This window comes from Cetorhinus maximus, chromosome 11, assembly GCF_964194155.1.
Source record: "Cetorhinus maximus chromosome 11, sCetMax3.hap1.1, whole genome shotgun sequence".
In the NCBI taxonomy this organism is placed as follows: domain Eukaryota; kingdom Metazoa; phylum Chordata; class Chondrichthyes; order Lamniformes; family Cetorhinidae; genus Cetorhinus; species Cetorhinus maximus.
The window spans coordinates 44,487,630-44,513,729 of NC_135889.1; the positions used below are offsets into that span (position 1 = coordinate 44,487,630).

Genomic DNA, 26,100 nt, shown 5'->3' on the forward strand with positions numbered 1-26,100 from the left:
TCAATCTCTAAACTGGCCCTGGCTCTGGGTCATGTGCTTTCTTACAACACTGTGTGGGCAGTACTGTACTCAGTCCCACATTAACCCTGTATGTGCCAGACCCTGCTACTACACCTCCCCATGAATCTTTATCCCTTGGATATAGAGTTACTTCAGTTTACTTCAAGTCTGACATTGTTATAAGTCTTGTGTACTAACCTTATTGTTACAACCTACTCAATACCCCACCTACCCCCTTCAAGTACTTGAAGTTAGAGGTTCAGGCAGTCTGGCGGCCTTCCACATCTTGTTTGTCATTCTGTCGGGAGAGTGGTAGGCTCTGGTGTTGCTTGTTCTTGGCTCTGACTTGGAGGTTGGATTGGTGTTTGGACATTTTCTAGCAGTCGTGGTGATCCCCAGGCTTTGCTGAATTATATAATCTCAGCCAAGCCAGTTGTTGGGATACTAACACATCTGGTTCACGACTGTCCTTTAGAGAAGGAAATCTGCCATCCTTAGCCTGGTCTGAGCTACATGTGACTGCAGGCCCACAGAATTGTGATTTACTCTTAAATACCCTCTGAAATAGCCTAGCAAGCCACTCAGGTGTACAAAACCATTACAGACAAGTCAAAAAGGAAGAAAACCAGATGGACCATCTGGCATTGACATAGGCACCGGAAAAGACAATGGCAAACCCAGCCCTACCAACCCTGCAAATTCCTCCTTACTAACTTCTGGGGGCTTGTGCCAAAATTGAGAGAGCCGTCTCATAGACTAGTCAAGCAACAGCCTGACATAGCCATCCTCATGGAATCATACCTTACAGACAATGTCCCAGACGCCATCACCATCCCCGGGTACATCCTGACCCACTGGCAGAACTGACCCAGCTGAGGTGGCAGTACAGTGGTGCACAGACGGGAGGGAGTTGCCTTGGAAGGCCTCAACACTGATTCTGAACCCATGAAGTCTCATGGCATCGGGTCAAACGTGGGCAAGGAAATCTACTGCTGGTTGCCACCTACCACCCTCCCTCAGCTCTTGAATCAGTACTCAGCCATGTTGAACATAACTTGGAGGAAACACTAAGGGTGGCAAGGGCACAGAATGTACTCTGGGTGGGGTCTTCAATGTCCTTCACCAAGAGTAGCTCAGGAGCACTACCACTGACCGAGCTGGCCAAGTCCTGAAGGACATATCTGCCAAACTGCCCCTGTGGCGGGTTGTATGGGAATGAACAAGAGGGAAAAACCTTCTAAACCTTGTCCTCACTAATCTACCTGTCGCAGATGCATCTGTCCATGACAGTTTCGGTAGGAGTGCCCACCACACAGTCCTTGTGAAGGAGGAATCCCGCCTTCACACTGAGGATGCCCTCCATCGTGTTATGTGGCACTACCACCGTGCTAAATGGGATAGATTTCAAACAGATCTAGTAACTCAAAATTGGGCATCTGTGAGGCGCTGTGGGCCATCAGCAGCAGCAGAATTGTATTCAACCACAAACTGTAACCTCTGGCCTGGCATATCCCCCACTCTACCATTACCATCAAGTCGGGATCAGCCCTGGTTCAATGAAGAGTGCAGCAGGGCATGCCAGGAGCAGCGCCTGGCATACCTAAAGCTGAGGTGTCAACCTGGTGAAGCTCCAAAACACTTGCAAGCCAAACAGCAGATGCAGCATGCAATAGACTGAGCTAAGTGATCCAACAACCAATGGATCAGATCAAAGCTCTGCAGTCCTACTGCATCCAGCCATGAACAGTGAAGGGTAATTAAACAACTGACCGGAGGAGGAGGATCCACAAATATCCCCATCTTCAATGATGGGGGAGCCCAGCACAATATAAGAGCAGGGAGGTTATGCTGGAACGGTATAAAACGCTGGAGTATTGCATGCAGCTCTGGAATCCGCATTATAAGAAGGACGTGACTGCACTAGAGAGAATGCAGAGGAGATTTACCAGGATGTTGCCTGGGCTGGAGAGTTTTAGTTATGAGGAGAGATTGGATAGACTGGGGTTATTTTCCAAGGAGCAGAGGAGATTGAGGGGGGACATGATTGAGGTGTATAAAATTCTGAGGGGCATAGATAGGGTAGACAGGAAGGATCCTTGGTGGAGAGATCAATAACCAGGGGGCATAGATTTAAGGTAAGGAGCAGGAGGTTTAGAGGGGATGTGAGGAAGAATATTTTCACCCAGAGGGTGGCGGGAATCTGGAACTCACTGCCTGAAAGGGTGGTACAGGCAGAAACCCTCATAATATTTAAGAAGTATTTGGCTGTGCACTTACGATGCCATGGCATACAAGGCTATAGGCCTAGTGCTGGAAAATGGGATTAGAATAGTTAGGTACTTGTTTGACTGACACAGACTAGATGGACCGAAGGGCCTTTTTCTGTGCTGTATGACTCTATAATAGTGCTAACAACAAGGTTGAAGCATTTGCAAACATCTCCAGCCCGAAGTGCCGAGTGGATGATCCATCCCAGCCTCCTCCTGAGGTCCCAAGCATCACAGAAGCCAGTCTTCAGCCAATTTGATTCATTCCACATGATATCAAGGAACAGCTGAAGGCACTGGAAAGGGCAAAGGCTTTGGGCCCTGACAGCATCCTGGTCACAGTACTGAAGACTTGTGCTCCAGAACTAGCCAAGCCCCTAGCCAAGATGTTCCAGTACATCTACAACACTGGCATCTACCCAACACTTGTGGAAAATTGCCTGGGCATATCATGTCTACAATTAGCAAGACAAATTCAATCCAGCAAATTACCTGTGAATCTGCTCTTGATCATCAGCAAAATGATGCAAAGTGTCGTTGACAGTGCTAACAAGCAGCGCTTATTCAGCAATCACCTACACACTTTCGCTCAGTTTGGGTTACACCAGGGCCACTCAGCTCCTAATTTCATTACAGCCTTGGTCCAAACATGCACAAAAAAGCTGCATGCAAGATGGGAGGTGAGAGTGACTGCCTTTCACATCAAGGCAGCATTTGACCAAGTGTGGCATCAAGGAGCCCTGGCAAATTTGAAGTCATTGGGAATCAGGGGGAAACTCTCCATTGGTTGGAGTCATACCTAGCACAAAGGTGTATGATGGTGGGGAGGATGGTGGTATAGTGGTAATGTCACCAGACTGGTAATCCAGAGGTTCAGGTTATACCTGCTGGAGACATGGGTTCAAATCCTACCATGGCAGCTCGTGGAATTTAAATTCAATTAATAAATCTGGAATATAAAGCAAGTCTTGGCAATGATGGCCGTGACAACTATCATTGATTGTTGTAAAAACTCATCTAGTTCACTAATGTCCTTTACAGAAGGACATCTGCTATCCTTACCTGGTCTGGCCTGCATATGACTCCAGACCCACAGCAATGTGGTTGACTCTTAACTGCCCACTGATATGGCTGAGCAAGCCACTCAGTTCAAGAGTAATTAGGGATGGGCAACAAATTCTGGCCTTACCAGTGACACCCACATCCCATGAAAGAATTAAAAAACAAAGGAAGATTGTTGTGGTTGTTGGAGGACAGTCATGTCAGTCCCAGGACATTGCTGCAGGTGTTCCTCAGGGTAATGTCCTAGGACCAACCACCTTCAGCTGGTTCATCAATGACCTTCCCTTCATCATAAGATCAGAAGTGGGGATGTTTGCTGATCATTTCATAATATTCAGTACCATTCATAACTCTTCAATGCAGCAAGGTCTGGACAACATTCAGGCTAGGGCTGATAGATAGCAAGTAACATTCATGCCACACAAGTGCCAGGTCAACAAACGAGAAGCCAATCATCTCTCCTTGACATTCAATGTCAGTACCTTTGCTGAATCCCCATTATCAACATTCTGGGGGTTACCGCTGACCAGAAGCTGAACTGAACCAGTCATATAAATACTGTGGCTACAAGACCAGATCAGAGGCTGGGAATTCTGCATCAAGTAACTCACTTCCTAACTCCAAAAACCTGATGGATAACTTGCCTGGATGAGTGCAGCTCCAACAACATTCAAGAAGCTCGACACCATCCAGGACAAAGCAACTTGCTTAATCAGCACCCCATCCTCCAATTTAAACATTCCTCCCTCCGTCGCCAATGCAAGTGGCAGCAGTGTGCACCAGTTATAAGATATACTGCAGCAACTCACCAAACCTCCTTCGACTGCACCTTCAAAACCCACGACCTCTACCCCCTAGAAAGACAAGGGCAGCAGATGCACGGGAGCACCACTCCTGCAAGCTCCCCTCCAAAGCACACACACCATCCTGACTTGGAACTATATCTCCGTTCCTTCACTGTTGCTGAATCAAAATCCTGGAACTTCCTTCCCAACAGCACTCTGGGTGTACCTGCACCAAAAGCAAGGCGGCAGCTCACCACCACCTTCTCAAGGGCAATTAGGGATGGTAACAAATGCTGGCCTTGCTGGCGATGCCCACATCCCAAAAAGAAAAAAAAAACATTGGCTTCAGCATCTATGAGCTAGGATGGGAAAAATAAACAGAGATTCCTGCAATTACTTGTTATCCACTTACTTCTGCTGCAAAGTTGAATGTGCATAATATTTCTAATGTTAAACTTGCTCATAGTGTTTGAAAATATAATGCTCTGATTTTCTGAATGCTTTTCAGTTGAGGTTACCTCCCAGAGCAATTCTGTGATGAGGCATTAACAAATCAGCCACTTTAAAGTGTCAAAAGATGAATTGCTCTCCAATACTGTTTAGACCAGATACTTGAAGGTGCACTGTCACTGAAATGGGGACTTTTTGGATTAACATGATAATCACGGACCGATTTCATATTTGTACTGGTAAAATTGACAAAATGTAGATGTTGGGAAAAATGTCACTAAGGAGATGGCTTCTTTGGATGGAACTTATATAGTTCATCTTTTTCCTATCACCTATGTGCATCTTTAGGTTTGATAACAATTTACAAGTTTTTTATGAATCAAAGTTTGTGTTGTTATTCCCTTCTATGTACGGGTTAGCACAGCCCAACACCAGCAAAGCTCAACTGTCCAAAGTCACTTGCTAATGAACATGTGCCATGCCATTCATCTTGTTCTGTCACCTTATTAGGCAGAGAGCACACATCGCTGGACTTTGACATACAGGCTAAATCTAGCATTCATATTTATTTACAGATAACATAAGACACCAAAGTAGAAAGATTAGTAATGTGCTCCTTGGTATAATTCTCAAACTTGCAATATAAGCAAGTTTAAGTAGACAACTTAAAAAACGGACTCTGAGATGCTTCCAATTTTCACTAAGTTATTTAATTGAGAGGTAACACTTCCACGAGTAAAGGTAATAATATACTTTGTTGAATTTAGGAACACAATACAGTGAATGATGGACGGTAACTTGTGACATACCACTGTATAGCATTAACACTAGATCATAATGTTCCTCTCACTTTAGAAACATTTTAAAATAAACCTGATCTTGTTACCAATTGACACCTTGGCCTGCGTTTTGCAGTAGTAATGATGACAACATTGGCACCATTTGTTGTCATTATTCCTCTGAAACTGACAGCAACTTCTGGAGTTTGCACATGCACAATTAAATGTAGAAATTCATAAGTTGCTGTCAGTAGTTCTATGTTATCCCATAGGTTGTGCTATTGAAGTCCCTGCAAACTGCAATCAATTGTAAAGCACTGAACTGATGAGAAGTTGCCCATTTATGCTACTAGCCTCATGACTAAATCCTTGAAAATCCTTGATAAAGTTGCACCTTGTTGAATAAGGGGTGTTAAACAGCCTCACTGGCCTAAAAACTAATTTTGTATTTGTGGAATGTCAAAGTTTTCTATAATGATTCATTTATTTTTAAAATAATAAATGATTCTTAAAAGTTTGTTCATGATATTTCAGCTTCTACCTTAATCCCACATATATGCTCCATTTTTTTATTTTGCTCTCAATAAAATGGTTTAAAAAAATGAAAGATAATCAGTGCATCTTACTTTGTGGTTTGCTGTCTATGAGAATACTTAAATGACATTGGCTCTTTACCCTGCTTGTTGCCATCACTGTTGCTGGATGCCTGGAGATCCTAATTCCTTGGTGGCAGATTCAAACTAAAGTCGGGAAAGGAGAAATCCATGCCAGAGACTGCTAGATCTTTGTGGGAAGCTTTCTTCGAGGTCAGCTGCAAGCGCTGTTGCTTCATTAATGACCGCAAAATCTGGTCCAACAACGCCTAAACTAATTTTTCTGGTTACTACAAATTTGTTGCCACTTCCAACCTTAATAAAAACAGCAACAAAAGCTGCAAAAGACACCATGGCACCAAGAATTGACATTCTGTTAACCAAATTATATTCAACTTGCAGGCACATATACATAAAATGCTTTTGACACGTTACTGCAAACCTGGGAATTATTTCTTCCCAAAAGCAATTTGAGCTGTCGTTTGAAATTTCTGGGTACATACACACAACATTGATCATTGCACAATTCATTAGAACTGGTACAATGCATTTCACAGGAGTTCAAGAAGTGACAACAGGTGCCACAAATAGTCCGTTTACTTGTGAATGAACCATCATGTTACTTAAACTGATCTAACAGGCTCTGCAATTCAACCAGCTGCTTTCATATTTAATTTACTGTACTAGGAACACATCATGCTAAATGACTGTGACATGGGCTCAGTATTATAGTTGTTAAGAATGACAGCAAACATTAGCACTGGATCAAAGTGATTTAAATTTGGGATCTTTAGAACCCTGGAAGAATAAAGAGAAATAATGAGCCAAATCAAAACCAAAAAATATACTTAAAACATCATATAAGTTTTTTTTAAAACTGTCATTCAGACATCAAGCATCATTTTGTTTTGTGTAATTTAAAATTTAGGAGCATTCTTCTGTATTCTTTCACATCACTGGCAGCAGACAAATGTTTAAATGTCAAGTACAAATAGAATAGAATGTGCACACAATACTGGAAGACCAAGCAACCATTACTTTGGCACAGAAAATATCAAACTTGTGAATCCTCAGATTAGCATAAAGGCTGCTTGGATCTTCAGCATCACTCTTTTAAACATTTTAGAACTTTGTATGAATGGAAATGTGGCATTTCACAAGGGACATCATTGGTAATCTGATAGTTCAGTTCCTGCAACTGTAATGCCACATTCATTTGGGACTTTCTTTTCCTCTTTGTCACCACAGTAGATGGCCCTCGGAGTATCTTAACGTGAAACATACACCTCCTAGTCACCAGCTGCCCAGTGGAAACAGCATCTCACCTCCTCACCTTCCATTGATGTGCTGTGTATGTTTGACACCTTACTACTGAGTTCAGGAGGTATACGCCCAAGTGCTTTATGATTTTAGTGGCGTGCTCATATAAGTTCCATATCTAGTACTCAACTCTGTTCAATCACCAGATGTATAAAGAATCTTGAATTTTAAAGTGCTTTACATGATCTCTGGATGTCCCAGAGTGCTTTACAGCCAATTAAATATTTTTAAGGTGTAGTCACTGTTGTAATGTAAATAAATGAGGCAGCCAATTTGCCACAAACAGCAATGAGATAATAGCCAGATAACCTGTTTTAGTGATGAGGTCTAGCAAGAAGATCTGCCCTGCTCTCCTCGAATAATGGCATGGCATCTTTTATGTCCACCTGAGAGGGAAGATAAGACCTTTGTATGACATCCTATCTAACAGCCACAAAGTGACTACACTTCAAAAGCATTTAATTGGCTCTAAAGCACTGTGTGATATATTAAGGTTACGAAAGGTGCTGTATAAATGTAAGTTTATCATTCTTTTTCTGTACCAGCTGGTTTCACCTTGAATCTTCTTTCAGCTTAAATAGTTGTCTATTTGTGTCGAACTTGGCCAAATGGAAAGTACTTTTACAATTCCGTTTCTGCAACTTGTAAAACTACACGCACCAGGAAAACAGTTTGGGGAATGCAGGGGTGACTTGCCCATCATTGTCTATACATTTATTTTAATTGTTTAGTTGAGCAGCGCATAATTAGCGCTCACATAAAATGCTGATAGATTTTGTAATGGCTTCTAGTATTCTTGTTGTATATTTCCACAATTGCAAAAGATATGTTTTGATGACAAAAATGGGGGAGGGATCGAAACCGTGTTACTGATGCAAAGAAATATGAAGACAGGAAACTGAGTCTTTGGTCACAGGAAGTAATGTCATAACACTTGAATCCTCTGTTTGATGGCTGATGGAGGTGGTGCTCATGATAGAGGACAGTAGTCCTGTTTAACAATATAGCGTACTTCCCCTTATGACAGCATTGCCATTTGCCTAGAAGGAGCAGATGCTGACATGGAAGCCACAAGGACACAATAAATCGTTACTTTCCTCAGTAGTGTGCATGTTAGCCACAGGTATCCTTGCAGCATATGGCACTGTTCTTTAACTGGATCCCTGGTGATTCACACATTCTGAGAGGCAGAAGTCTTCTGACAAATCAAGGTAGGTGTGCCCCTCTGCTTATAAATGTGGGTGTTAGGGTAATGCTGAGTGAACATAGCCTGCCTTCTGGTGCAAGTTGAGCTGCCTGGTATCTGTCTATTGCTACTCTGCTTTTTCCTCCAAAATAATATAAATAAAGGAAATTCCCATGAGACAGCCCATTGGGCCAATAGTTTGGGCATTCAAAAAAATTAAAAGGCCAAAATACTTAAAACAAACACTCCTTAGCAACTAAGTACTCAGAGGAAAAAGAGGAAAAAATACACTAAAGCTGGAAAACAGCTGGAAATATAGCCATAAATCATTTTATAGGGCAGTTTAATATAGCCTTAGCAACCCTGGATGTCCATTTTATATAAATTGGTTTATGACTCAGCATTACATAGGCCCAAACTTTGCCAAATTATGTAGATGTCCGAATTACATCATCCAAGCTGCAGTTAAAGGTTGCAACTGGCAAACTGATGTGTACTTCTGGCCGTCTTTGAAGATTTGATTGGAAATTAAGGGGCATCAAATAGAGGAGATTTGAATTTAAGTGTTCTCCACTCATCTTCCTGATCCGTTGCACTCAATTTATATCCCCATATCATGCATCACCAATCAGAAAATGCAGTCAAAAGTGTGGGGAGACCAGCAGGAATCAGTCCAAATGAGCTGTGCTGGTGGAGATGATTTGAAATATTATCATCTATATTTTAAGCTGCTCTAAACTACAGGCCCTGAGCCTAAGTTTACAACATTTATCCAAGCCCCTCAAAAAAAAACAGCTTGACAGGCTATTGTAACTTTCTCAACATGTCCAGGGAAGTCAAATAAGCACATGAAGGAAAATGACTAAAAGGATTGTTAATAGGGTTAGCTGGAGAGGGATAGGAGGTTTGTGTAGAGCATGAATGAGGCACAGACTAGTTGGGCTGAATGGCCTGTTTCTGTGCTATTAATTCCATGTAATTCTACACCATTTTATAGAATACTTGTGTGTATCAATACTGGCTTCTGGATCAGGCAGACTTTGGGTGAGGCTCCTTCAACAGCGCTTTGCAAATCTGTGACCTCACCTCCTAGAAGGAGAAGTGCTGTGGGTGTTATGGGAACACCACCACTACCTGCAAGTTCCCCTCCAAATCACACATCATCCTGACCGGATTTATTGTACTCCCTCACTGTCACTGGTTCAAATTCCTGGAACTCTCCACTGAACAGCATTTTGGGACCATATCTTTCACCACAAAGGCAGCAGTGGCTCAAGAAGAAAGCTCACCACCAACTTCTCAAGGGCAACCTGGAAGGGTAACAAATGCTGGCCCTGCCAGCGACGCCCATATCCTGAAAATAAATATAAAAACGTACCTTTAACACTACCTAAATTCTATAAACTTACTAGGGAATCATTATCCAACTGCATTAAAAATCCTTTGAGCTACCCACGAGTAAGTAGAGTTCAACATTCGATGTGAAAGAATCTGGGCACTAGCGTACAGGTGCTTCACTTTGACCCTGCTTGCAAGGAGAGCAAGCGAGATTATTAGTTCCTTCTATTTGTTTTTCTTCCTTAAACATTGCAAAGACCGCTGTTTATCTTTCTTTCATCTTGCTGCTCTTACGTTTGCGGAAGTCCGGATTGAGGTTTACATTCTAGGCGTGTTACTTAATCACAAACCACCCCCCAGCAACACAAAGAAAAAATGTCTTTTTTTTTAAACCAACCCGAATTTCCTTCAGAGAGTTATTGCAACTGCATTAACGCGTCCATACGCAGCATTAGAAGGAAAAGAGTCTAAAAGGTTATATTTCTAACCGGATACACCTACTTTCAACCTGCAGCTGTGTTGACCCGTTGGGAGTTTGGAACCCGGTCCCATTTTTGGGACTATCGGAACTGCACAAAGGTTTCATGATCCAGCTGTTCCTCTTAACATTACACTTGATTAAAACAGATCTTAACAAGAAATGAAAGCAAGCTTTCCAACAAAAAAACAGATGCGGATTGAAGCTCTATAACCATAAAGCTCAGAAGCCACGCTTTTAAAGTATTTTTAAAATGTGATAAACCCTCCTAAAATATTAAAACTCTATTTTAAATAGTGCTGTTTCAAAAAGTGATGGCTTCTAGTTTCTACGCAGGTTTGTTCACAGGTCATATTTCATTAACATGCACCATTCATATTCTTAACTGAACAAGGTCTGTATACATTGGATTTACTTTAATCGCAAATAACATCCGCACACACCCCCCCCAAAAAATAACCCTATGTTATTTAGCTAATCGCTCTAATTCTCAAAACAACCCCCGGCACAAACCAAGAGGACTGACAGATCTCACCTTACGGGAAAGGTAAAGAGAGCCGAGTCCCTCAGACCTGATCCTGTGCCCACCAGTCACTTTCAGGCTACCCGTTTACGATCTGACAGAAAGGCGCAACACTTAACCTATCCATGTCGGCGGGTCAGCCCATTTTGACAGGGAATCGTGGCTTTTCGTTGCTGATGTCAATGCTCGGTGGTGGGTGCCTTGGGCGCGACCTGAGCACCAAGACGTCAGCACCGGAGTCAGGGCCCACCTGTAACAGTGAGCTGTAGCGGCAGGAACTGAGCACTGCATCCTTGCGCACTGTGTGCCAGCGAAGCAGACTGTACTGCAAAACAATGCATCGCAAGCCACAACAACATGGTGCACCAGAACACAATGCAACCCATGCCATCCAGCAGAGCACAGGATACACACGCCGCCTACAGCCCCCCACATAGCTCAATGCACCATGAGAGATTTGCAAATTTAAAATAAAGTGATCACCAGCGGCCGTCAAAATATCAAAAATAAACAGTAAGGGGAGAAAGCCAGATGTGCTGCATAATGCAGTGCTTTTCATGCACAAAGCCCAACATAAAGCATTGCCCTACATCCCCCCCCCCCTCCATGTACTGGCCATGTAACACATCACACAACTACTGCCCTCAATAACACACTGCAAAACATGTTCTGCCCTATAAAATATCTGAAATCTATGCATAAATCTCACATCCTTTCTCACGTCCTTTTACAAAAATGGATTGTAAGGTCCTGGATCATGCTTATGCAGAAATTGCAACAAAATTTGCATGGGCTTTTGCACTAATTTTTAAAGATGAACGTAATGCCCAAATTTCCTGTTGAACTTGGTTATCTATGCCACAATGTAAAAAGCAGCATCAAACAATCTCAGATAGATTGATACAGAGATGAGTTCTACATTTGCTGCTGTCTTCTTCTATGGTGCCTCACGCTCAGAACGGCTTGCAAAATATGCTTCTCATCCTATTCTATTATTATGGAAAACAGGGTTGTTACCATTGGAAAGTTCCCATTGCTCAGTGAAAAAAAGACTTACATTGATATTGCAATATAGAGCCCATCACAACCTAAGGATGCCCCAAAGAGCTTTATGGCTGATATGTATCTTTTGAGGTGTATTCACAGTTGTAGTGTTGTGCTTCTGAATGCTGAGTGAAGGGGAGCTGAAAAATCATGATTGCACCAAGGCTGACAGCCCTTTAGTCTATTTCAGGTCTCAGTAAGAAAAAAATTGAAATCACAAGAAAATCACTTTAAAGCTCCAGCTATTTCAGTTATGCCAATAGCAGGCGATTTCCAGCTGTTCTGTGCTTACTTTTTTGGGTGTAAATCTTGTTATGATTGCTTTCCAGGTGAGGTCCCCCAATTTATTAACTTACCAAACTCCCCTCGGTTGGTCGCAACAAAGTTAATTTAAAATGGATCCCTCCCCCCACCACCCCCCCAACCCCATGGATACCTTTTCCCAGCCCAAATGTATTTATTTTTTTAGAAGGAGCCAATTTAACCAGGCTTTCCTGAGTCAAAGAAAGAGTAAGTTTAATAGTTACTAAAACACAAGAAAAATAATAAAAATGCACCACACACACACACACAGATTAGAAATGAGAAATTGAGGCTCCAAATAAAAATTTTTTAAAATATGAATCAGTCTTTGGCTTGTCCATAGACAGTGGTATGTTGCGGTTGTTAAGTTGGGTGATTCTGGTAGAGCTGACTTTGGCAGTTTCACAGTTGGTTTAGAGACACTTGGTTCTGCAGGGTAGCTGAAGGGGCTGTCTTATTTCCTTTTTGATTATGGTTTTTGCTGAGCCTTGTCTCCACCAAAGAGAGAAAGAGAGACTATGCCTACAGCTGCAGGGGTGATTAGTTGTTCTTGTGATGTCAGTCTCACAGTATACTAGCACACACTGCACTGCTCTGCAGCTAGCTTTTTAGCTCTTTTTTCCCTGTGTATTCCAGGACAGGAAATAGTCATCTTACACTAATATCAGAGCTATTTATACATTCTGAGTTATAAATCAACAGGAGGTGGATTTTTGGATGACTGCTGAGACATGCAAATTAGTATTTTGTCTCTGCAAACTCAGGAGATTAAAGTTCAGTCTTCTGCATCTTTCCTATCTTCCTTTCAAGTGTGTCTACTTGAAGAAGGCCATGACACCTTTTCAGGTGCGACATTCCATGCTCTCTCAGGGCAGGTCTGTCAGTATAATCCATATAGGAATTTTCCAGAAAGTGGTCACTTTACATTATCAGCCATCTTTTGCTCAGTGTCCTTGCTTGCATTTCTTTAAAAACAAACAAGTCTTCCTTAAAAAGTTCAATATGCCCATAAGTAATTTGTGGTGATAACTGGCTTTTCATGGCACTTCTCCCACACCATGAATGAAATGAGATTCATCCTCATTTCATTACAAGGGGGAAAATATAAAGCAACAAACGCACACACACACACTCATTCTCCTAGCCTTGGTCAATATTATTCCTTCAGTTCTAACTGGGTGTCTTTAAGTTCTGGACAGGGTGTCTGCAATCACATTTGATTTCCGGGCAATGTGGGTGATTTTTAAGTGTCACGGTTGGAGAAACAAACTCCAATGGAATAACCTGGCATTCTGTGTCTTAAACTTTTCCACAAATGTTAAAATGTTGTGGTCAATATAGGCTGTGGTCTCTGTGTATCCATTTCAGACATATGCCTCAAAGTGTTTGAGAGCGAGTAATAAACCAAGGGTTTCCTTCTCCACTGTGGAGGACCGTTCTGATGCTTGTTTAGTTTTTTGGAGAAGTACCCAGTTGGTCTCTCTATCCCTGATTCATCTTCCTGGAGGAGGACAGTCCCTACCCCGAGGCCACTCAGATTGATGGCTTTTTAAAATGCTTGGTTAAAGTTCAGAGCTTCAAGCACAGGCTCGCCTATAAAAATTGTTTTCAGCTTTTCAAAAGCTGTCTGGCATTTTTCAGTCCGTACTATCTTTGCTTTTTTCTGTAGTAGGTCTGTCAGTGGGGTGACTACAGTGCTGAAGTTTGGAATGAACTCACACATTCGCAAGAACCTCATGATTTTCCATTTCATTGTGGAAATGGGGAACTGTGCTACTGCATGTACCTTTGCAGCCCTGGGCAGTACTTGTCCTTGACTCACTACATGTCCGAGATAGGTCATTTAAGCCTTAGTGAACTTGCTCTTTGCGAGATTGACCACTATGTCAGCTGACTGTACTTTTGGAAGGGGGCTTCCATTAGCTCTAAGTAAGTTTCTCAGGTGTCACTGTGCACAAGGAGGTCATCTAGGTACACTACACAATTGGATAAGCCTGCCACTACTGGTTCATCAGCCTTTGAAAGGTGGCTGGGGCATTTCAGAGTCCAAATAGCATGACTCAACACTGATATAATCCATCCGGAGTTACAAAGGTGGAGATTTTCTTCACATGGCCAGTAAGGGGAACCTGCCAGTATCCCTTGAGTAAATCTATCTTTGTAAAGTAAGCAGCTTTCTATGCAGCCTTCCAGGTGGGATTTTGGCTAGAGGTCATCTCTGGTCACTGCATTAACTTTTCAGTAGTCAATGCAGAACCTTGTGGAACCGTCTGTCTTGGGCATGAGCGCAACTGGGGAGCTCCAGCTACTGCTGCTAGGCTCTATTAGTTGGGGCTCCAGCATGTCGTTAATCTCCTCCCAAACCTGGGCCAGCTTTCCTGGCCCTAGATGATAGGGATGTTGCTTTATGGGAGGGGCATCTCCCACATCCACATCATGTACAGCTAGTGTGATGCAGCCTGGTTTGTCTCTGCATAAGCCTTTAAATGTAATGAATGGCCTCATCAAGCCACTGCTACCCTCATCCTCTAGGTCAGTGGCAATGGGACAGGTTGTTACCTGCTTGTCCCCTTCCCAGCTGTGATATTACTTTATCCTGTTGACGTGACACAGCTTTTGCTTTTTCCCTGATCTGGGGTCTCAATTAGATAATTTACTTCCCCGAGCATCTTTGCTACTCTGTACAGGCCACTGAACTGAGCTTTTAAGGGTCCAGGAGCACCAACTGGCTGAAAGGTTTGGGCCCGGGCATGTTTGTCTGCCTGTTTCTTCATAGCTGTCTGGAAGATTCTCAAGTGTTCTCAGGTCACATCACAGGCTCGCATGAGTCGCTCTCGGAACACTGTTACATAGTCTAACATGGAGACCCCTCCTTCTGTTCTAAAAACCTCTCCTTGATTAGTTTCAGAGGCCCTTGCACTTGGTGCCCATAAATTAGTTCAAATGCAGTAGAACCAGCAGATTCATTGGGTGAGTCCCTGGTAGCAAACAAAATAAAACCTAGTCCTTTATCCTAGACATGGGGGTACTCATGGCAGTATGCCCTGGTCATTGTTTTTAGGGTCTGGTGGTACCATTCTAGTGCTCCCTGTGACTGTGGGTGATATGCTGAAGACTTTGACTGGGTCACGCCCAGGTTACCCATGACTTCCTGGAATATTTCGAACTTGAAATTTGAACCTGATCCAACTGGGTTTCAGTGGACAGACTATACCTGGTAAAGAATTAGGTCAATTCCCTCACCACTGTTTTGGCAGATATGATTCTCAGGGGAACAGGCTCCGGGAAGTGAGTAGCCACGTCCATGATGGTAAGGACATACTGGTAGCCCCCTTTTGTTTTGGGCAGGGGCCCCACACAGTCCACTAACACCTTGCTGAATGATTCCCCAAAAGCCAGCATGGGAATCTTAGGTGCAGGTCTTATTGCAGGTTGACGTTTTCCCATGACCTGGCAGGTGTGGCAGGTTCTGCAAAACCTTTTTACATCCCTGTGCCGGTATGGTCAGTAACAATGCTGGCTGATGCTGGCTTGGGTTTTGTGTATACCAACATGCCCAGCCACCGGAATTTTGTGAGCTAGCCATAATATTTCCTTGCTTTACTTTGGTGGCACCACTACCTGGTGGGTCATTGTCCACTCTTTGTTTGCAGGTCAGTGAGGGGGTCTCCATTTCCTCATTAGCACCTCATTTTTTCATGTAATAGCATTCAGGGACTGCTTCTGCCTCAGCTTCAGTGGGTGCAGTCTGAGCCAACGTTTTTAACAGTGGGTCAGCTTGCTGGGCCGCTCAAGGAAGATCTATTTATTACCTCCTTAGGGACTTCTAGACTTCCAAAAAAGGTTTCAGATACAAGACTGTAGGATCTTCTGTCTGCAATGCCACTTCAGCCTCCACTGACGGAGCTTGTCTGGCCAGAGACCGCATTAGCACACAGTCAGGGAAAATGCCAGACACTTTCTCCTGCAGCTGTTCTGTCTCCCTGATCTCAGTTGGCTCCTCTGAGACCACTGGGGATACTATTACCTTTGAGCCCGCGAGTTCATTGCTGAGGAGCAGGTTGACCCCATCCACAGACAAACTGACTCCCATGGTCACTGGTCCTGACACAAGGTCGCACTCCAGATGCACCCGGTATAAGGGGATTGGCATGTACCCTCCTTCAATCCCCTTTACCAATATTTTGGCACATACTGCACTCTCTGGTGGAAAGATCATGCCTTTTTCCAGCAGTAGAGTTTGGTTGCCCCCTGTATCCCTCATTATTATTACAGGCTTACTCACCTCTCCCTGGGGAAGTGTGGCCATTCTTTCTTCAGATACAAGATGCTTGTAACTCTCAGGGATTTGTTTAACCTCATCTGCACTCTCAGAAGTGCCAGTGCAGGGATTAACAGCCGCAGTCAGAGCCATACCCTGGTCTCTATGCTCTCTGACTGACTCCCATTCTCTGCATGGGACGTATATGTCCTGATAAATACCACTGCTTTTTCCCATAACCTCCAGCAGTTGGCCCGGACATGCCCTACCTTTTGGCAGTTAAAACACACAGGCTTCTTGGCCTCACTTTTCATCTCAGCACCACCCTTCCTGTCCTGAGGAGGACCCCCAGCACCTCTTTCTTTCCCATGGGTGCTCAGTTTTCTATCACCCTCCCCACCTCCATCCTTTCTAGTTGGTTGGGGGTGACTAGGGGAGGGTCTTTTCTGGAACAAGGGTTTGTGGATCAGCTCATAATTATCAGCCAACGTGGCTGCCTGCCTGGCCCTTTACCCTCTGTTCCTCATGGTGTGTTCTTATTGGGAAGGGTATGGAGTTTTTAAACACCTCAGGGAGATTTATTTCACAAAGGTTTTCATAAGTGGCTTCTGTTTTAAGTGCCTGCACCCACTGGTCAAAAGCAAGTTGCTTAAGGCTTTCAAATTCCACATCGTCTGGTCAGGCCATTTCCTGAGCATATGAAATTTCTGATGGCACGCCTACAGCACTAATTGGTGTGCACTTAAAATAGTCCTTTTTGCTACCTCATAGTCAGAGGTACTTCCCACAGGCAAGAGGAAGTAAACCTTGTGAACTCTTCCTGAAAGTTTTCTTTGCAGTAGTACGTTGGACATGATGTTGGACTGGCTGTGATAACCGCTCGAAAAAGAAGGCTTCCACCTCTGCTTCATCATACTTAGGGACTAAATGAGCAAAATGGATTGCCTCAGCCCTTAAGTCTGAACTAGAGGTGTCTTCATGGGACACAGTAGGATTCCTGTCCCTCAGCTCAAGCTGTTTTAGTTTAAATTCCCTTTCCTTCTCTCTGTCCTGAAATTCTCTCTCTTCTCTCGATGCCCTTTCCTATCTTTCCTCTTTCCCTTCCCTTCTCTCTTTCCTGAAATTATAATTTTCACCACTCTAATTTTAATCTCTCTAACGCTACTCTATCCATTTCATCATCCTCAATTTCCACCTGTCCACAGTTGGCCACCTGTTTTAAATTTTGGGTTTTCTGGCTTTGGGAAAACTTCTAATCCTAAGTGTCTCACTAGCTCTTTTGACTCTTCGAGGGACAGAACTGTTAAATTTTCATAACTAATGTCCCTTCCGTCTGTAAAATCACTGGCATCAAATGTGAACATTTTTACACTTTAATAGAGCAGGCTCAAGGAAACCTTTTTGCGGTTTTAAAAAATTGGTTTCAAGGGGAAAATCTACTTTCCCCATTCCACTTCTTTTGTGTTGTTTGTGGGGACTATTCCGGCACCTAGCCCCCAATTTATTACGACCAGTCCCTGGGTGAGGTCCCCCAATTTGTTAACTTCCTGAATGGGACCCCAATTTTGTTATGCTCCCGGGTGAGGAGGAATGAGCTGACTCTATTCTTTATTTAACCCCCTCAGTTGGTCACAGCGAGGTTAATTTGAAAGGGATCCCTCCCTCCCTGGCCCACCATCTGGTTCACTAATGTCCTTTAGGGAAGGAAATCTGCTGTCCTTACCTGGTTTGGCCTACATGTGACTCCACACCCACAGCAATGTGGTTGACTCTTAAATACCCTCTGAAGAAGGGCAATTTGGGATGGGCAATAAATGTTTGCCTAGCCAGTGACACCTACATCCAATGAATAAAAAAAACTTTTTAGAAGGAGCCAATTCAACCAGGCTTTCTTGAGTCAAAGAAAGAGTAAGTTTATTAGTTACTAAAACCCGAGAAAAATAATAAAAATGCAGCACACATATACACAGATCAGAAATGAGAAGTTAAGGGTCCAAATAAAGGTTAAAAAAATATACAAATTAGTCCTTGGCTTGTCTGTGCGGCGTAGATGGCAGTACATTGCAGCCATTAAGTTGGGTGATTCTGGTAGAGCTGACTTTGGCAGTTTCGCTGGAGAAACTTGGTTCTGCAGGGTAGCTGAAGAGACTGTCTTATTTCCTTTTTGATTGTGGCTTCTGCTGAGCCTTGCCTCCAGCAATAGAGAGAGAGAGAGACTTCGCCTGCAACTGCAGGGGTGACTAGTTGGCCTTCTCACTCTCACAGCATACCAGCACACACTGCACTGCTCCACAGTTAGCTTTTTAACCCTTTTTTTCCCTATGCATTCCAGAAGAGGAAAAAGTCATCTTGCATTCATATCTGAACTATTTACACATTCTGAGATATAAATCAAAAGATGATGAATTTTTGGGTGACTGCTGAGATGTGCAAATCAGTCTTTTGTCTCTGCAACCACAGGTGATTAAAGTTCTATCTTTTGCACCTTTCCCATCTCCCTTTCAAGTGTTTCTGTTTGAAGAAGACCCTGACACCTTTTCAGGTGTGACATTCTATGTTCTCTCAGAACAAGGTCTGTCAGTATAATCCACATAGGAATTTTCCAGAAAGTGGTCACTTTTCATTATCAGCCATCTTTTGCTCAGTGTCCTGTTTATGTTTCTTTAAAAAAACACAAGTCTTCCTTAAGAAGTTCAATATGCCCATAAATAACTCGTGGCAGTAGTTGGCTTTTCATTACAATCTATGCCAGTGCCTTATTTGCGTAAACCCAGAAAACTTACATGGGGGCAGAAATATGTAAATAAGTGTGACAGTATTTCGAAAGGAATGCAAACAACATTCATGTTTAGCAGTGTTCCAGTGTGAATCAGTTCCACATGAATTTCCTAGGAAAAAAACTAACAATCTAACTATGCTCTTATACCTTAGTTACACTGAAACTTTCCAGGAAATTTCAGGTCACTTGAGCAAATTGGGAGGAGGGAGCCACAGTCTCTCTCTATCAGCTGCATTTCAATGTGTGAAACAAGCCAGGTTTCTTATTCCATGGGTACCCATAGACCATTGAGAATATATGATCTACAGTTCTGCTTTCGGTGGCTGACCTTGAGAAGGTAAACAATGGAAGCCAAGGTCAGACATTCAATCTCCGTGGAACTGCATATATAAAAGCAAAGCACAATCCTTCTATAGTGAGGTTGGTTTTCCAATCTAAACGTGAAAAGGAAAGCAATGCACATACGGCACTCTTATGAAAGTGGAGGCACAACTACAAGCAAGCATAAAAACACCTATAAAACAACAGGTGCCGCAAGAGCATCCCTAAGATGTGGAAGCAGTATTCAAGTCTTTGGCAGATTTGAAGTTCAAGAATAGTTGATGGAAAATAAATGTTTGGCTTGAAAGAGGAAACCAAGCTTCCTGGGGGGACAATTTAGAAATGGAGCAAATAAAGGAACTTGATGTCAGAAAGGGTAGTGAGAAAGAAAATATTAATCGTGAAGAAATAGCATGATTGCAACCATAAAAGATGAGGTGGTAGCTGTTAGTTAGATTTTTAAAAGATATCTAAAAATTGTTTTTTCAAGAATTGAAAAAGTTTCTTGAAATTATGGCATGGCACACCACCATAAGAACACTTAAAACATTTGCCTGAAGTTTCTTCATCTACTATTTTAATGGGAGCACTATCCCATCTACAATAAATAGGTTAACACCACCATTAAGCAATAGAGAGGGGAATTTCAAATAAATGAATTTAAGATTTCATATGCCCATAATGCACAGAATAATTTCAGGACTAATATTTCATTGTCCCATGAAGATCATCTCCGTAATGATCACTTAAAACATTCTTAACTTGACAGTTCTACTTCATGCCTTTAGTCTCCAACAAGGCCTTCAAGAGTCACCTTCCTCTGAGGGTACACAATTACAGAATTCATGCAGGTCATATACCAACTCAGATATTCTCAACTGATGACTCACACATCATAAAGTGCACAAGAGCATAAAAATATAAAAGCATAAGAAATAGGAGTAGGAGTAACCCATACAGTCCGTCGAACCTGCTCCGCCATTCAACACCATCATGGCCAAACTTCTGAATCAACTCCAACTTCCTGCCTGCTCCCCATATCCCTTGATCCTCTGGGAGCCAAGAAATCTGTCTATCTCAGCCTTAAATACAATGAAAGAGCATCCATAATCCTCTGTGGTAGAGCATTCCAAAGATTTCCAATCCTTTGAGTGAAGAAATTTCTCCTCATCTCAGTCCTAAATGGTTGATCCTTATCCTAAGACCATGTTCTAGATTCCCAGCCAGAGGAAACAACCCCTCAGCAGATGATGGAATCAGGGACAGCAGTGGAGAGTCCGCGTCGGAATTACAGGACACTGCAGGCTCTGCTCAGCTGGATGTAGATGCTATATCTCAAAGACATGGACAAACAGGGTACTTTTGGAGCAGCAGCAAGGGTTGTGCAATATATTGGCAGGTGTTCCAGCTGCAATCTGTGCATTTGGAGGAACCGACTCAAGCATGAGTTTACACACCTTTGCTGTCGTAGTAGGGTCTGATACATACAGGGTTAATGTGGGACTGATGTATATCACCCACACAGTGACGTAAGAAGGCACATGACCCAGAGCTAGGGTCAGTCTAGAGATGAGTAAAGACCTAGGATGGAGTCAGCTCTGTACCGGTACCCTCTACTGTATATATGTATATAGCTATAAGTTGTTAATAAAGGCTTGCTGTTAAAATACTCAAGACTACGAAGCCTACTTCATGGCGTCCAAAGCAGGATTCCTACTTTGCGATGGTACCGTTGACCATAGAAAGAGTGGCCAACTGCTTGGAGCATCAAACAAGCAATCATGTGAATGGATGCAGGCCTTCGCCAATGGCTTGCGCATTATGAATTCCAGCTTAAATAGGGTTCATAATACCTTAGCCTTGGCCATCATTACCCTACTGCTTTGCAGCAAAGTGTTGTCTAGCTCAACGGGAAGTGCAGGCAGGACATGAGAGGGAGAATGGTGAAAGGGGACATGGAAGTGGAGACTTATTTCAAAGCCCCCCCCCCACTCAGTACACTTTCTTCTCCCTCCCCTCCATGCCCCAACCGAGTCAGTACCCCATAGTCTGCCTCGTGTCCTGATGATGAGTCTGCCCCTACATCAGTGGGGGAGGTGGTGAAGAAGCTTGTGCATGTGGTTATCAGATGGCTGGACTTGTGGGACCTAAGTGAACTTTACAATAATGAGTATCCCGGTCTATGCTCACTCTAAGGTGCACAACTATTTGGAATTTCCTGTGCGTTGCAACAAATAGGCCACACACAACAGAGGTGGGACTGATTGTTAAACCCCCAACCTCAAAAGCTCAAGCAGCTGGAAAGAGGGAGCAGAAAAAAATGCAGCTGTGATTGGAGGAGTTTCGAGTGTGCCGCTAGTCAGTCAGCCTGTGAGGAGAGGGTAAGGCAGGCTTGAGCCGAATGAAAGTGATTGGATCCATGATTCGGAAGTGCTCAGATCAGCCTAATCCTGTCTCTATACCAACCACAAATGGAGAATTTGCTTGATTTTCCTCCTCTCTACCCTATCAGAATAGTTGTATTGCCCAGCTAACTGCAGTGGCTGAGATCCAGATAACTCAGTCCAGACTGGTGACAGCGTTGGGTCTTTGCTGGCCTACTTTTGTTGTGCAACCTTCTTAACAGTTGAGCAGTTTTTAGGGGGGGTTCAGCTTAATGTTTTCTTCGCAAAAACAAATGGCTTTATCCAAAAAGAGGAACAACTTCACGCTGTGTGTGAAGAACCCAACAGAAACAATAAAATCCAGAAGATGAATTTATGTTTTTTCATGCGTTGTTCCAGTTAGCTCTCTCAAGCATTGGACTACAGAACCAAATGGATGCCAGAAATCACTGTCCATTTATTTACTTGTTACTTTTTATGCCTGACAACTGAAGACAATAAGCTTCACCAAGTAAGAGTTGTCAAATTGAGTGAGACATGTTCTCTTCTGATTGTTCTGATGGTGCTTTTGCTTTGTTTTCTTTTATGGGGCTGGGGCGTTGGTGGTGGTGGGGGGGTGTGGTTCTGTAAACATTATTTCAGTTCAGCAATATGGGGCATCCTTCTCCTCTATTGCAGATAGTCGAGAATCTTTAATAATTAATCCTCAAACAAAAGGTATAACAGGGAAACAAGGTGATTTCTCGCACAATGGGCTGACCTGCAAAAATCCTGGCAAGTCAATAGCAGGTGTCCCACTGCAGATTAGGCTGTATGTAGGCATTAGAGAGAGTGCAGAAATAATTCACAAGAATTGTTCCTGGGTTGAGGGATTCATTTCCGTGGACAGGCTGGAAAAGCTGGGAGCTGGTCTCCTTAGAGAAGATTAAGAGATGTTTTGATAGAGCTGTTCAAAATGAAGAGAGGTCTGGAGGGAGTAGATAGGGAGAAACTATTCCCGTTGGAGGGAGGGCCAGGAACCAGAAGACACTGATTTGATTTGGCAAAAGAACCAACGACAACTTCAGAATTTTTTTTTATGCAGAAGGAATTTTCATTATGTAGCACCTTTCCTGACCTCAGCACTTCCCAAAGACAATGAAGTACTTTTTATTCATGGGGTGTAGGTGTTGCTCGTAAAAAGCCAGCATTTAATGCCCATCCCTATTTGCCCTAGAAACGATGGTAGTGAGCCACCTTCTTGACAAGTGGCTTACTAGACTAATTCAGACGGCAGTTAAGAGTCAACCACATTGCTTTGGGTCTGGTATCACATATAGGTCAGACTGGGAAATATATATAGGTTTTTTGTTTAGGCTAGTGGCACATCCCCACATTACCTTGATAGTGGCGCACATAACAAAATTCATTCCGTACATGGATGGAAAAAATTAAAGGAAACATTGATCCCAGTATCCCAGGCAGCATTGAGCACTGCTGCTGGTGTATTGCCCACATCACTTTGAGCCCACTCCTTCTCCCCAGAGTTGACTGAAGAGTTTCTGTGCTCTGTACTTTGTTACTCCTGCTGGTCCAAACCTCACAGCTGTGCAAACACTACAACTATTCTAGGGATTCCTACTGGTGTGTATTGAAAGGCATTTCCAGATCTATCCAGGCACTAGGAGTGCATCATGAGCATAAACGTAGTTTACTCAGTGACACATCGGTATGTCTCATGGCTCTCATTGTATCACTCCTGGGCCACGTTGGTCAGGTTCCTCACAGGTCTTAACAGTCACTTTTCAAGTGGATGTCCCGTGTTTCTTAAGGTGTGAAGAGATCAGGGAAGGTGCAGTGACACAGTGTGAAAGCTTCATGATATCTGCTCAGAAATCTTGTGCACATGTGCATAAAGTTTTTTTGTTCTTGCACTCCAGCTGCACCTTGTTGGAGTGGAAGCCCTTGAAATTGATGAATGTTCCCGAGTGATCTACAAGTGCTTTAATTGCCACATGTGTGCAGTCGATGATGCCCTTCACCTATGGGAAGTCGGGCAGAGCCGCAAACACGAGGGCCCATTCATCCTGACTGGAAACATTGCAATTGAGTGCATGTAATTTCCCATACCTGGCAAACAAGCCATCAGTCAACTATTTCATGTATTTGTGAGCCACAGTCTGCGGGTTCCTGCAAATGTCTCCAGCAGAGCCCTGGAAGGGTCCAGAGACAAAGAAGTTGAGGGTGGTGGTAATTTTGACAGTTGCTGGTAAAATGTAGCTACTGAGGTCCACTTGGCTGCAGGAATCCTTCCAGAAGGCTGCAAATGTCTGCCACCACTGACACCCTGTGCCTCCTTAGATACTGGTGTTTAGACATGTTGAGGAACTTTATCCTTTGCCTGTAGCCCCTGTGTACAGGCATGGCCTCCTGTGAGCTGCATCTCTCTGCTGACCCCCTGTCTGCAGGTCTGTGAGCAGCAGGCTGTCACTGGTGTTGCTGCTGGTGGTGATAATGTTGCTGATATTGATTATCTTGGCCCTCATCTGAGGTCCATAGTAACATAGCATAAGAGGCACCCATCCTGATCTGATAAATCAGTGCTCCAAAGTGCTGATCAAACGTACAAACCTCCGAAATGTAGATGACACCTTCAAAATTGTACAAGTAACTTACAAAATTGTAAAACCTCTCACCGCAATTACTGTGAGCAAAGCTTTTTTCACAAATAGGCAAGAAAGCAGCTGTGCGGTTTCAGTAGTTCTTGGCATATTTCCCCGTCATGCCTTCAGCCCCCATAACTGTTGCTGTGTTCTTGCCTTGTTTTCAGTGGCAAGTTTCAGGAAGCTTGGAAACACGCAGACCCACAGTTAAATTGCAAAAGGTATGTTGATATCACTGTAATTGAGTGATAAACATACTGAAATTGACAACTTGCTTCTACTGAGGGGATTTCTCACACCCAGCCTAACATTCTGGAGTTAAATGCAGAAGTCAGCTGGTTTGAGTCAGCTTCTCAACAAGCTCACGTGTCTCCAAGAGTTAACCCAACGCCCCCCCTCCGCCCCAAAACCCAACCCAAACTCACGCCCTCACCCACGAGAAAATTCCCCCCAGGAGTCAACAGAAGCTTTCACAATGACAGTATAACCTACGAGTCCGATCTCAGGCTACATTTGACAAAAATAAACTTGTTCATTGATAGATTCGGTCCCATATGTAAAATGCATTAAAAGTGTCATCACAGAAAGGCCTCAAGTTCAGCCCCTGGTCTGTGCGATTTTAATGGATCTTATACATGGAGGCATATGATCCCGGTACACTGTGGGTGGGCAGTCGTAAACACATCCAATCCTTTATTTCCTGTTTACAATGTGGGGAATTTTCAAGAAAAGTACATCTATGTATGTCAGGTGAAGCAGGAGCAAGATCAGATCTAGAATTGCACAAGGGGAATGTCTGCTTGGGAGGGAGCACCTATAAAGCAACAAAGCAACATAAGTAACTTCCTCAAATCAGGAAAGCAGAGGTCAGAGGAATAAATTGTTGGAGGAGGAGAGGGTAGAAACTTGATCTAATGAATATACAATGAACAGAATAGCTATAGAGTAGAATGCATAAGCGTTCAGTCATGAGAAAGTCTCTATATAATCACGTGCCTATAGCACATAGGAGTAAGTACACAGGAGGCAGTGCGCAGAATTTACTGCCCCCTGCATCCTTGATTTATATATGTATTTCACAATTCACTTTTTCCCATTGATGTGGGGAATAAAGAGTTAATACGATTAGCATGAGTTATAAAGTGAGTTATATTCATGAAAGCTGTCTCTCTTGCTCTATTTTTCCACCACAACCCTTGGCCTACACATCTGCTGCTGTTTTTCTATATGTGTACAGAGATGAAGTTACTGTAGCTGATAAGCCCAAGCTGCTTTCTGTTTCTCTAGCCTGCTTGTCTGCAAGAATATGGTGGTGTGTGTTTACGAGGGACACATGAAAGCCATGAGCAGACAAAACACGCTTGGGCATGTGGCCAGCTGAAGCTGTATTTGTGTATAAATGTATGTTATTATAATTGCTCTTTGTGATGCTTTGGTTCACTGAAGCATTCCCCTGCATGCTAGTAATAAAGATTCTCTAAATTTAACTAACTCTGGGCTCAAGAGTGGCATTTGTCCAACAACACCATGAACACTCGGTAAAATTACTGATATAATTTAGATGTATCTTACACATAAATTGCAC

General features: G+C 43.2%; 1 protein-coding gene across 3 annotated transcripts in view; it reads right to left on the reverse strand.

Annotated features, from left to right (window-relative positions):
* The window catches only part of mfsd6b (major facilitator superfamily domain containing 6b), a 74,101-nt gene extending 63,050 nt beyond the window's left edge, over positions 1-11,051 (reverse strand). The window contains exon 1 of one of the 3 annotated variants that reach the window (XM_078551866.1): positions 10,794-11,051. The gene's annotated coding sequence lies outside the window, so the exon portion shown is untranslated. Of the gene's footprint in view, positions 1-9,820; positions 9,949-10,793 lie in introns of those variants that run through there. The other 2 variants (XM_078551867.1, XM_078551868.1) reach the window with 2 other exon arrangements.
* Between the last annotated feature and the right edge of the window lie 15,049 nt (positions 11,052-26,100).